The 12,216-nt window shown below is 44.5% G+C and overlaps 1 protein-coding gene and 1 non-coding gene across 5 annotated transcripts in view; one reads left to right on the top strand and one right to left on the bottom strand.

Annotated features, from left to right (window-relative positions):
* Positions 1–12,216, top strand: part of NRXN3 (neurexin 3) — an 862,130-nt gene that overhangs the window by 294,739 nt on the left and 555,175 nt on the right. The window lies entirely within an intron of this gene.
* TRNAA-UGC (transfer RNA alanine (anticodon UGC)) lies at positions 11,385–11,457 on the bottom strand. Its single transcript has one exon. It is a non-coding gene; the product is annotated as a tRNA-Ala (tRNA).

Below are 12,216 nucleotides of genomic sequence, written 5' to 3' on the forward strand. Positions count from 1 at the left end.
AATGTGATCCCACAGCGAACACCCCATAAGGAGTCTTGCCGCGGCATTCTGCACCCGCTGGAGTTTCTGGGTCAGTTTCAAGGGCAGTCGCACGTAGTTACTGGAGGTGACCATCACATGGATCACCATGGCAAGATCAGGGTGAGAGAGGTAAGGGACCAACTGCTTAGCACTTAGGAACCTTACTTAGGTTCATTAATTTAAATGGATCTATTCTGAGTAGGACTTAGTTGAATGCAACCCATAGAATAGCAGGGAGGAATTCAACATAGTGCTGTGACAATGATTCAACCACAGTGCAAGCTTTTCAGCTTGCTGGATAAAACAACCCCCTCTACTGCCCCTGAACACAGCTCTGAGGTTTCTCCTGCCTCTCTCAGCCAACTTTGGAGGGTACAGGGGGAGGAGAGGGGGAAAGCTCCTGATAGCAGGACACATTAATTGAATCTACCCCACAGGTTCAGAAGAGACTTCAAAGTTCATCTAGTGCAACCCTTTTCTATAATAATAATGATGATGATGATAATAATAATAATAATAATAATAATAATAATAATTTTTATTATTTATATCCCACCCATCTGGCTGGGTTCCCCCAGCCACTCTGGGCAGCTTCCAAGCATCTCTGATAGAGAGCCATACAGCCTCTGCTTCATCACATCCAACAAAAGAGAGCCCATCACCTTCTGAGGCAAATAACAGGTACCTTCAAGAAGGTCTACCTAACACCATTTCCTTGTAATTTGAACCTTTGGTAGAACAGAAAACAAATTTGTTCCGTCACCTACAGTATGTGACAGCCCTGCAAATATTGATATATACATAGCATATTGCTTCTTAATTGTATCTTTTCTAGGCTAAATTTATCCAACTCATAAAATCACAGAGTGGGAAAGTATCCCAGTGGTCATCTGTTCCAACCCAAACTCCTTCAACCTTTCCTCAGAGGACTCATTCTCCAGTTCCGTCAACTAGCTGGATCCTTGAGCTTCTCCAGAAAAACTTAAGTTCTTACATTTATTCACAAGAATGCTGATCTCCATCCTGAAGTGTTTGCAAGAATCTCTTTGTGCTCAGAGACCAGCAGAACTACCAGTCCCAGAAAGAAAACACCACAACCACCGCCCCAAGTGGGGAGATTGCCCTGTTGCGCTTGACATTTGCAGATGTTTTTATTTATTTTGCACAGTGTGCTATAGTTTGCAAAACCGGCAGGAAGAGAATGGTATAAGGAAAATGTCACACTACAAATCCTGGTGGCCTCTGAGTTTACCTGCCTCCCCTTTTAATGTTTTGGTTGGGCAAGAAAGTCTCAGGAGATGGCTCTCTTGAGAGAGGATTCATGCACACTCAGATAGGAGTGCAGGATTAGACTGCAGCTGTGTGCGAGAGAAAGAACTACCCATTATCTGATAACATTAAATGACACAGGGAGAGAGATGCTGAAGCTGCCTGGGAATAATTGGAAAATGCCAGTGGCTATATCTCCAGTTGAGATGGTTGTTTTTGTGATGTTTCCCTGAGCATTACATTAACTTCTCCTGTGCTTCGCCTAATGGTGAGAGTTGGGAGCCTAGGGTGGAAAGTTTAGGAATTAGATGAGAGAGCTTGCAGGGCTAGGATTCCTGAGCACAGCTGTTTTTGGAATGGAGTGTGTAATGCCGAGGGAAGATACTGGATATGTTAGAATGCCCCCTGGAACACAAAATACCACTGACAAAGGTTCTATTCTGCATGGATGATCAGTATTCTGTAAGAACAGAACTATTCAGAGTCAAGCAGTTCCCACCCCACATCCCATGCTTGCCACATAATGCTAGTGTGTGAGTGCGTGTGTGGTGTTTGCCAAGATGAATCAGCAGTGGGAAGGTTTCGCTGTTCCCTGTTCACCGATTCTCCCTTGTAACCCTTCCTCCAAGCTGTATTTTCCCCATCCCTCTATCAGATGTCTCAAAGATCAGAAATAAGCCTGAGTCAGAGGGGGCATCTCCAAGGTAGAATCAGTGAGCCGAGGGAGGGCTAAGCATCTTAGCCATAGCTGCCAAGTTTTCCCCTTTCTCACGAGGAAGCCTATTCAGCATAAGGGAAAATCCCTTAAAATAAGGGATAACTTGGCAGCTATGATCCTAGCACCCCATCAATTATTCCCTGCCAAATGCTTTTCCTACCTCCACTTTATCATTAACCAACAAACTTACATTTGATGAAGGTGAGGTCCAATTCTCCCCTAAATTTCCCCTGAAAGGTCAGGATCCTGATATTTGAAGCTTCCTGAGAAAAAGCCTAACCAAGTCTCTACCACTTATGGTTTCAGGCAATTAGTAAGAAAGAAGTGATTCATGGGAGCATAATTACTGGTTCCTTCAAATGAGTGTAATCTTCCAATTCATTTCTTTAAAAGCGTAAAGAGGTTTGTAGTCATGATGATTATAAAAGGGTTGTGACCTGGATAAAACTTCCAGCAAGTTATGGCTGCAAACTCTTGTGCCCCAGAATCTAAAATGCACCTTTCTGCCACTGCCCGGATGGGGAAGCTAATGTGATCAGTGAAGTTTATTAAGGGATAACTAATCTGCATTAATGAGTTTTGAGTATTTATCCTCAAAAATAGAATCTGTATGTTATGCAAAATAGAATAGATAAAAATGTGCAAATAGATTTCATTTGTATGGATTTATAGATTTAATTTTAATTTTGGTGCAAAGTGTAGCATGCACTGGTATAGAATTTCTGCTTATTTCTTTATCATTTTCTTGTGGCACACAGTATATGCAGTTCTTGTTATAACTGAAATTGGTAGCTGAAATTGTTTGAACTGTTGTGTCTTCCCAACCCCACGTTGCTAAAATGTGCAAGGAATCCAGTGTGGATTTCAATTTTGGCATTCGCCCTGAATAAAACCAGTGGGTCCTTCCATGGAGAGGGCTAAAAACACACATACAGTACAGGAATCTGGTGTGTACATTTGAATTGGGACGATGTGATAAAATAGGCTAATTAACTACAAAATGTTGGCATGTAATCATTACTAAAGGTGCTGTGGCAGGCAAGCACACTTTTAAGTTGCTATGCTGCTGCTGCTGCTGCTGTTGTTGTTGTTGTTGTGTTGTTTTTCTTACCTGCCCTTCACCAGAAGGTTTTCAGGTTGGTTATAGCATTTAAAAACGCAATAAAAACAGTGAGAAGCAGCCCCATTCATAAACCCCAATTCAATAATCTATATAACACATTACAGGAAGGATGCCACAATCAATATTTTGGTTTTCAAGCACCATGGTAAATAGATGTATCTTCATCAACCAGGAGAAGCTGTGTTGAGGTCTTGCCACATGCATTTCCGTGAAGAGGGATTTCCCCGTTCATTGGCCTGTCACAGAGAAGACCCTCTCACAAGCCACCCCCCCCTACCCTAAACCTCTGAGATTGGTGGAACCATCAGGTGGGTGTCCTCCACTAACATAATCCCTAGGCTGGTCCACAGGGAAGGGGGCCCTCTTTTCAGAGATTTGAGATCCAGGTCAATTAGGGCTTTAAACATTACTGTCAGCTCCTTAAATCGGAAACCAGTGCAGCTGCTTCACAGCAGGTATTATATGTGTTCCTGCAGCCATTGCCAACAACAGCCGAGCTGCTGGATTCTGCACCGGTTGAAGCTTCTGAACCATTTTTAAAGGTAGCCCCCTGTAGAACACATTGCAGCAAACATTTTTCGAGGAAGCATGGGACTTTATCTCCTTGCCAATGCCTTTCTGCCGTCAAGTACTTATAGAATTGTAGAACTGTGGAGTTGAAAGAGACTTCAAGGGTCATCTAGATCAACCCCCTGCAATGCAGGCACCACTACTAAAGAATCCCTGACAGATGACCACAGTACCTGCATTTAAAAACCTCCAATGAAGGAGAGCCCACCACCTCCCAAGGGAGTCTGCTCCGTTCTCAAACAGCTGTTACTGTCAGAACGTTCTTCCTCATGTTTAGTCAGAGTCTTCTTTCTTCCCTCTTTTCCCTTTCTCCTCTTCCTGGAGTTTGGTTTCTTCATTTAAAGGCACATGAGGGTCTCTGCCCCACAATAACAGAAAGGCTTGCTCTGCTAAGCTGCTGAGAACACAGTGGCTTATCAATGATGTTGGCAGGGACTCAGACACTGTCATGTGATTACAGGGTCCTTCCTATGCAGGACTGTCTGGGGTAGTCCCAAGTTTTGGGGAGGGTCTCAGTTCCGAGACCTCCTGGAGAGGCTGTCAGTTTCTGGCAGAGTTTCTCAGCTGGAGATGCAAGAAATGTCTATCAAACAGGCAGCCTGGGAGATCCTTCAGCTGCTTGTCTGCAGCTGCTAATCCAAACCCCAAACAGCCTAGGTGTTAGGGTTGGTCTTGGTGAAATATCTTTAAGAGCTGCCTTAAATGGCAGCTCCCCACTGCTAATGCATGGCATTTAGCATGAATTATTTTATTTATTTATTTATTAGCAAAAAGAACCTATCATCATCTGTCATGTCACTATGTCCCGAGAGGACAGGCTGAGCGCAACGCTGCTGTCACTGATTTGTGCTTGGTGACGGCTGGTGATGTTCAGATGCACCTCAGTCGCTTCAGATTTGCCACATCCCCTTCTCTCTCTCTCTCTCTCTCTCTCTCCTCCCCAATCAGCCTCGTAGGAGCCTCTCCATCTTCCCGGTTACACTCAAACATGTGCCTTTTCTTTCCTTTTGGCATCCCTCTACCTGTTGTGCTGGAAAGCCATGTCCTGCTGATCTGCAGCTAACCGGGATGGGGGTGACGGTTTGCATCACTTGAAGTGCACTGGAGTGTGAAAGAGCAAGGCCACAGGAGGGCAATTCTGGAACCCTGCAGGCCACACACAGACACTGACTGTCAGCACTTCCCAGTTAGTGCCACTTCTTGAGCAGCAGTTTCCACTGAGCTATCTATATCCCGGACTCTTCTTCAAGAGCCCGCACAGGGGAAAGCCACAATGGCAGAGACAAGTTCATCTGCCTTGTTCTTCTCCGGCTGTCACCCGGCTTACTGCTTTCCCCTGTCTCCATTTCTCCTGTGTTGCAATTGTCTTAATTTAGCCTGGGCAATTTGCAGACCCTTTAAATCTGCCAGTGCGAGAGCTACACTCTCCGTTTTAAAGCTAATCTCTGCCCTTTTCCTCTAGGTTTGCTGTGTTCCATTTTTATCTAAGATTGAGTTCCAATACAATTTCTCCCCCCCCCTCCAAAAAAACCCCTATGCCTTTAAGCTCCTTTTAAAGATGTACAAATGAAAACGAAGAGAAAATGGCTGCAAAATCTAAGATTTTAAAAACTGGAATGAACAGAGGTGGTGAATTAGTCTCATCACTCAAAACCAATATTTATTTATTTATTTATTTATTATTGCATTTTTATACCACATTTTCCTACAAGGAGCTCAAGGTGCCTTACGGTGTTCTTCCCCACCTCAATTAATCTCCACAACAACCCAAATGATATGTTAACTGCAGTGATGCATTTACCGGTAGCATCACATGTCCTTTTGGCCAAGCAATTATGTGTGTGCAGCTGCAATCATTGCATGCTCTTTCCCCATTTGCCCAGCCTCCATTTCTCTCTGCTTCTTCTATTGTCTCCTATGACATTTTCTAGGTTGAAAACCCCTTGGGGCAAAGACCTGCTGCACTCGTAGAAGCTCCTGTGCATTTTGGACTTCTGTGAGATCAGGAGGCTCCCTGCCACCAGGCAAGCATATCTGTGCATGCTCTCCCTTCTCCATATGCTTATTTAAGCCCTAGTATGAATGGCTGAGCGGGGCTAAAGTATGGTTCCAAACTTTTCAGGCATTAGCTTGGCGGGTGTCTGCTGCAGAGCAAGAGAGCAGGTCCAGAACACAAAGTAGGACTGAATCGGTTTGTATAGTTTGCATAGTAATGAGCTTATCAACAAATAGTATTTTAAAAAACCACACACAAAACGGGGCAACAATATTGCAAATAAATCCACATCAACAACTGTATATATAATAATGCCATAAACTAATGCAAAAGGCTAATGATGCATACAGTTACAGATCTATAAGAGTTTTCTAGGAGACAACAATATATTTAAGGGGGGGAAATGAAATAGCTTCCAACTATATGTCAATATAATAATGATAGTGGCCTGCATTTGTATAAGGGCTACCTCCTAGAACCTTTACATTTGTGGCTTTATGGATCATTAGCCTTTCGTATTGCTTTGTTGTTATTAAAGATACAATTGTTATAAACAGCTGATATGAAATCACTTCCAATATTAGTTGATTTTTCGTGTGTATTTTGGTAAGAACATAAGATGATTCTGCTAGGGCCCCTCTAGTCCATCATCCTGTTCTCACAGTGACCCAAAAGATGCCCAGGGGAAGCCTGAAAGTAGGACCTAAGCACAACAGCACACTTCCCACAGCAGAGATGGACTTTGGTATTTCAACTTTCATCAGCACCCTGTGCAAGGCCAAAATTCAACCCCCATCCCTACCTCTCACCTTCTGTTCTGCTCAATTCACTGTGTCATTCTTGCGATGTCCTGCGACGCCCCCTCGGCTCAGCATCCAGTGTGGTAGAGCCACTCATGCTGCCCTAAATCTGCCTCTTTTGACAGGCATACTGCCTCCAACAGTGAAGGCAGAGCATAGCCATTGTGCCTAACCTTCCAATATTTGATTTCATTGGATTTGCCCAACTTCCAGTGTGATGGGAGAAGGAGAAAAACTTTTCTCTGTCCATTTTTTCCAGGCTGTGCATGATTTGAGGCACTTCTACCACGTATCCTCTCACCTTTCCTCTAAAGCAGAAAACCCCAAATGTTTTAACTTTTTCCTTCTGCTTATGCTACTGCTGGAGACAACATCACCATCAGGGCAGGTATTCACAAAACTGTGTTTCTTGTCTGCATACATAACATGTTTATGTCTGCACATATCAGGGCTGTGATCTCTCATGTGCTGAGTTCAAAAGTCCTTGGGCTTTTCACCTGGGCACTGTGAATGATCTAAGATTGTCAGTGTGGGTGCTTAGATGAGAACAACCAATGATTTCTCTTTAAAAACTGAGGCAGAAATTGCTCTTTCTCAATCACAGCTCCCCAGCAAACTCTGGCTCTTGATTGTGTGAACAAGCCTTTTCCTATTTGGGAGTTAGCTATCTGAGCCACTCGAAAATGGCTTTAGGAGGTCAGCTGCATTGGGTCAATGGGTTAATCTCCCATGCTTGGTTTCGTTTTCCTCCTGTGCATTATTTACCCCTTCCTGGGGAAGCTGCAGGAAATTTAATGCAGAGAGAGAGAGAGAGAGAGAGAGAGAGAGAGAGAGAGAGAGAGAGAGATTAGCAGTCTTGTCATGAAGGCAGCAGATGGCCCAGGGCTGCAGCCCAGTCTGTGGAGAGAAGCTCCCTGGGATTCCAGTGCTGATTTTTTTTTTTTGTTGTTGCTGCTGTTGTTATATATATGTATGTTTGCAGAGAGATAATTGCACCCAATGATGGAGTTTGCTCGCCCCATCTTTTCAATCCTGTAGTGTGAGTGCTGCTCTATTTTCTACTTGGCTGGGCTTTACTGCAGACCTGTCGAGCCATAGCTCACTCTGATTGATTTTTTCCCCTTTTCTTCTTTAAGAAAAGAGATTGCCAAAAGCTGGCGTTATGGCAATGCAGCCAAAATGCATAATTAGAAGAACTCAATGGGAAAGGGGGGGAGAGGGAACACCCCCTGGGCAGACCAAGCTGTGCCCGCCCTACCCAAGCCACTGCTTTCTTTGCCTCTTGCGAGCCAAGAGTTCTCCCAAATGGTGGCTTCACATTCTCTTGGTTTGGCACTGCAGGCAGGTCCCTTGCTCTGGAATATCTCCAAACCGATTGCGGGAAAGGTAGCCATGCATCAAAAGGTGTGCATCCTTTGAGAGGCAGCCACCCTCTGCTTGGAGTCAGACCACACCCAGCAGGAATAGACAAGGAATTATTGAATATCTTGATTCTAGTTACAGTCAGCAAAGAACCACACACTGATTTCGGCTCAGTGTCATTTCATTATCTGCTGCACGCTGAACAAGATAGGGCATCCTGGCTGGCGATGCTGGCAGAGTCCACAAATTGCAGGCTCATCACATAACTCTTCACTGCTTGTCATACTCATTATTGTTACAAGTTGGGCACCCTTACTTAAAATTCTTACACTCTTTGTAATTAATAATATGATGTATTTTGAACAGATCTCCTGCTTATGCACCTGCTTGGTTTGCATTCATCCAATGAGGCTGGCACATGCTCAGAATTCAATGGCTCTAACCCCTTAGTCAATCTGGATTTGAGAAACTGTCCTTCCTCCCTTTCTATTAGTTGCATTTTAGTCTAGTCTTAGTATTTTCGTGGATTGGTGTCTGGTGGTTTCCTGATTCCAATCAAAATTCCACCCATTCCCACAATTCCCACTTCTACCAAGAGCCCATGATGTCACTGGCATTAGTCTTCACTTGCACATGGAGACAATGAGTGAGTGGGATAAGAAATATAAGAGCCCTTGTGGATTAGACCAAAGGTTCATCTAGTGGCCAACCAAATGCCCATAGGAAGCCCTAAAGCAGGACCTATCATAATTGCACTAGTGACTCCAATCAGCTGACATTCAGAGGCATGCAAGCAGCCAGATATCCTCCGTGAATTTGTCTAACCCCCTTTTAAAGCCAGCCAAATTCACTTCTTGTGGGAACAAATTCCAAAGGTTAGCTATACACTGTGTGAAAAGGACTTTATTTTCTCTGTCCTGAATCTTCCAACATTCAGCCTCATTGGACAACCCAAATTCTGGTATTATGAAAGAGGGAGGAAAAAGATTTCCTGTCCAGTTACTTCACACCTTATATACCAGTAATCTTATATACCTCAACCATGTCCTCCCTGATTCACCTTTTGCCTAAATTTTACAATCCCAAATGTGGCAACCTTTCTTCATAGGAATGTTGCTCCAGCTTTTGTTTCATTTTGATGGCTGTTTTCTGAACCTCTTCCAGCTCCACAATATCTTTTTTATGGTGTGCTGGTCAGAACGATACAGTTTCCGAGTGTGATTGCGCTGTTCTGTTGGCAGAACAGAGGATGTGCAGCACTGAAGCAAGTGACTGCTGTTCAGTGGTAGCTGCTCACAGCCTGACAGGGGGGACAGACACTGCGACTGCCAATGCCACTTGAGCTGCTGACACCTCCTGATTCTCCAGTTCCCAGCATCCAGTCATGGGCTCTGCATTCCAGGATTTGTGAGGCACAGTGAATTTCTGCTGCTCCCAAGTGGCGTTGAGAGAATATACGTGCACCAAAACATTAAGAGCAAATTAAGACTCTAAAAATTAGGTCTCTGTAGTAAAATGGAATTGGTAATCCAAATTGCATTTGAGCTGAAAGGAAGGTGTTGCACATCATTAGTATTGATCATTAAGTTCAGCTTCTATGGGTCAGAAAGGAGCTCCAATTCCCCAGTGATAACAACCACTCAGATATGCAATTTGCACAATGGGGCCTTCTTGATATGGTTACTTACAATAGTATACACAGAAGATGCCCTTGTTTTCTGGGTCATCATTATCAAGGAATCGTGGTTATTGTGTGTTAATTGATTTATAAGCTAGCCAAGGCTCTTTGCTGGGATTGATTCCGGTGATTACCAATCCTACAGGGCAGCTTTTGAAGACAATTGATCTTAAAGAGATAGATAAGCATGCTAAGAAAGGTGCCCAGGTTGACTCTGTGTATGGAGAGATAGTTTCCTCCTAGGCAGACTTTCCTGTGACTTGAAACAATTTGTGGCAGGCAACGCACAAACAGGATTCAACTGAAAAACTTTCCAGAAAGTCTGACATCCATAAAGGATGCCACATGCCCTGAGGAACATTGGATTTCCCAAGCTCCCTGGTGCCTCCAGCCGCTAATGCTGTCATGCACAGATAGTATTCAACTGAAAATCATTTCCAGACATTCATAGAGGGTGCCAGGTGTCTTGGGGAACATTAGATTCCCCAGCCTCCCCGGCACCAGTTATACTGCTGTGCTAGCATTCCAGTAGGTTTCTCCTGCCCTTGCTGCTGTTACTGTACTCAATCACACGTGCTAGAACAATTTCTGTTTACAAAATATTTAATATCTCCAGAGTTCCCTTGCATACAGGAAACTGACTTTCTAAAAGGCTGCCCAGAACTTTTACTGCCCGGGGCAGCGAAAGAAAGAAGCAGTTTTGCTGGAAGTTAGTAATAGCATTTTGCTATTATATGAAGTACCTTAAAGACTTAAGTTGATTTAGATCTTGTTGATCTAGTTAATGCTGACAAGTTGACTTTGCACTGGTTCCTTTTAACTGGATTGGATCAGGGATTAGGATAAACCATCTGCAAGCATTCTCAGTTGGCTGAGCAATTATCGCTTCAGCCAGACTGGGCAATAGATTTGAGGCAGCAATGAGGAGATTGGGGGGGGGGGATGCAGACACATACACTCTAAGGAAGAAAGATACTTGCATTCCTGTGTGACTCTTTGGTTGGGATAAGTACATCTGGCAGAGAAAGTGCATTGACACAAAAGGGGGTTGGCCCTTCTGTACCAACTTTATTAGGAAAAGAAAGAGGAGACAGAAAATTGGGGTGGGAAGAGAAAAGGGGCAGCTAAAATATTGCATCTTTCTATTTCAGGCGGCATAAATCTCTCAGCTCAGAAAGGGATGTTGTGTGCGCATGAGGGAAGGAGGGAGAGCATTAACGCTAATGCATCACAGTGGACAGGTCATTCCGCTGAACGCAGCTCAGCTCCTGAGCGTTTGGAGATTAGAAGCAGCAATAATTTCTGGCTGCCCTGCTTTATGTTAATGTGGCAGCTTGCGGTTGTATATTTCTGCTGAGAGGGCCACTTCTGCCAGGTTTAATTCTAACTGCAGCGGCAGCATCGAGGGCCCCTTGCATTGAGAGCACCCTATCGCTGGTTTAGATGGCCATCTAAATGAAGTACAGCTTGACTGCTGCCCTGGGCAGGGAAACTCCATTTGCTCTTAATGTGTGGGGTTTGAAGCAAGTTGCAGATGTGGAGTGCAAATTAGAGGGGAAGTTTACAGGAATCCTCAGATTCTGTTGATATACGCATCCTAGTGTACTGAGCTGCAAGGAGTTCCTGCTTGCTCAGGTATGGCCCCATTTGGAAGAAGGTCACTGTAGATGCTTTGTAATATTACAGGTGTTTGTGTGTATATACATAGATGGAGGCACAGCATAAAGACACCAGCAGATAGCCGAAGTCCACTGGGAAAGAAGACCCTTGGCTCCTCTAGCTCCTCTACACACTAACTGGCATTGGCTCTGCAAAATTTCAGGCAAGGAGCATCTCCCCAACCTGCCTGGAGATGCCAGGAATTGAACCTGGGACCTTCTTGCATGCAAAGCAGATGCCCTACCACTGAGCTACAACCCCTCCCCACTGCTCCCACGTCAGATTCCCAGGGAGACAGGCTGCACCTTAAGATGTGTACAAGGCCCAAACTCAACTCTCTGTCTCTTTCCCTGTCTCAATCAAATGGCAGCCTGTTGCCCCCTCCCTCTGACTAGATGCTACACACCGAATCAAAGGCAGAATGCCTCCCAGTATCAGCTTCTGAGGAACAGCAGCAGGAGCATAACTTAGCAGTTCGAAAGCACGTCAAAGTGCAAGTAGATAAATAGGTACTGCTCCGGCGGGAAGGTAAATGGTGTTTCCGTGCGCTGCTCTGGCTTCACCAGAAGTGGCTTAGTTACGCTGGCCACATGACCCAGAAGCTGTCTGCAGACAAACACTGGCTCCCTTGGCCTATAGAGCGAGATGAATGCGCAACCCCAGAGTCATCCGTGATTGGATCTAACGGTCAGGGGTACCTTTAGCTTTACCTTTAAGAGCTCATTTGCATTCGCAGAAAAATAATGTGCAAAATCACACTACAGAGGTGTAGTTTCTTTCTCTCTCTCTCTGACTCAGATTTGAAATAAACATACTTAATGGGAACTGTGGCTTGTCAATCTGGAAACTGTCCTACTCACTCGCCGAGACTCCATGCTTCCAAACATGTAAGGAGAGAAGAGAATTCATGGTGCTCCCACAATTATCCAGTGCCTCAAGCCTCTCCTTCAGGGTTCCTGAGAGTTATAAACTTCCCCAGGAAAGAATCTGTGTAGCCCTGGATAGAAATGGCTTGCCAAG

Source organism: Zootoca vivipara, chromosome 1, assembly GCF_965207765.1.
Source record: "Zootoca vivipara chromosome 1, rZooViv2.hap1.1, whole genome shotgun sequence".
NCBI classification, from domain to species: Eukaryota; Metazoa; Chordata; class Lepidosauria; order Squamata; family Lacertidae; genus Zootoca; species Zootoca vivipara.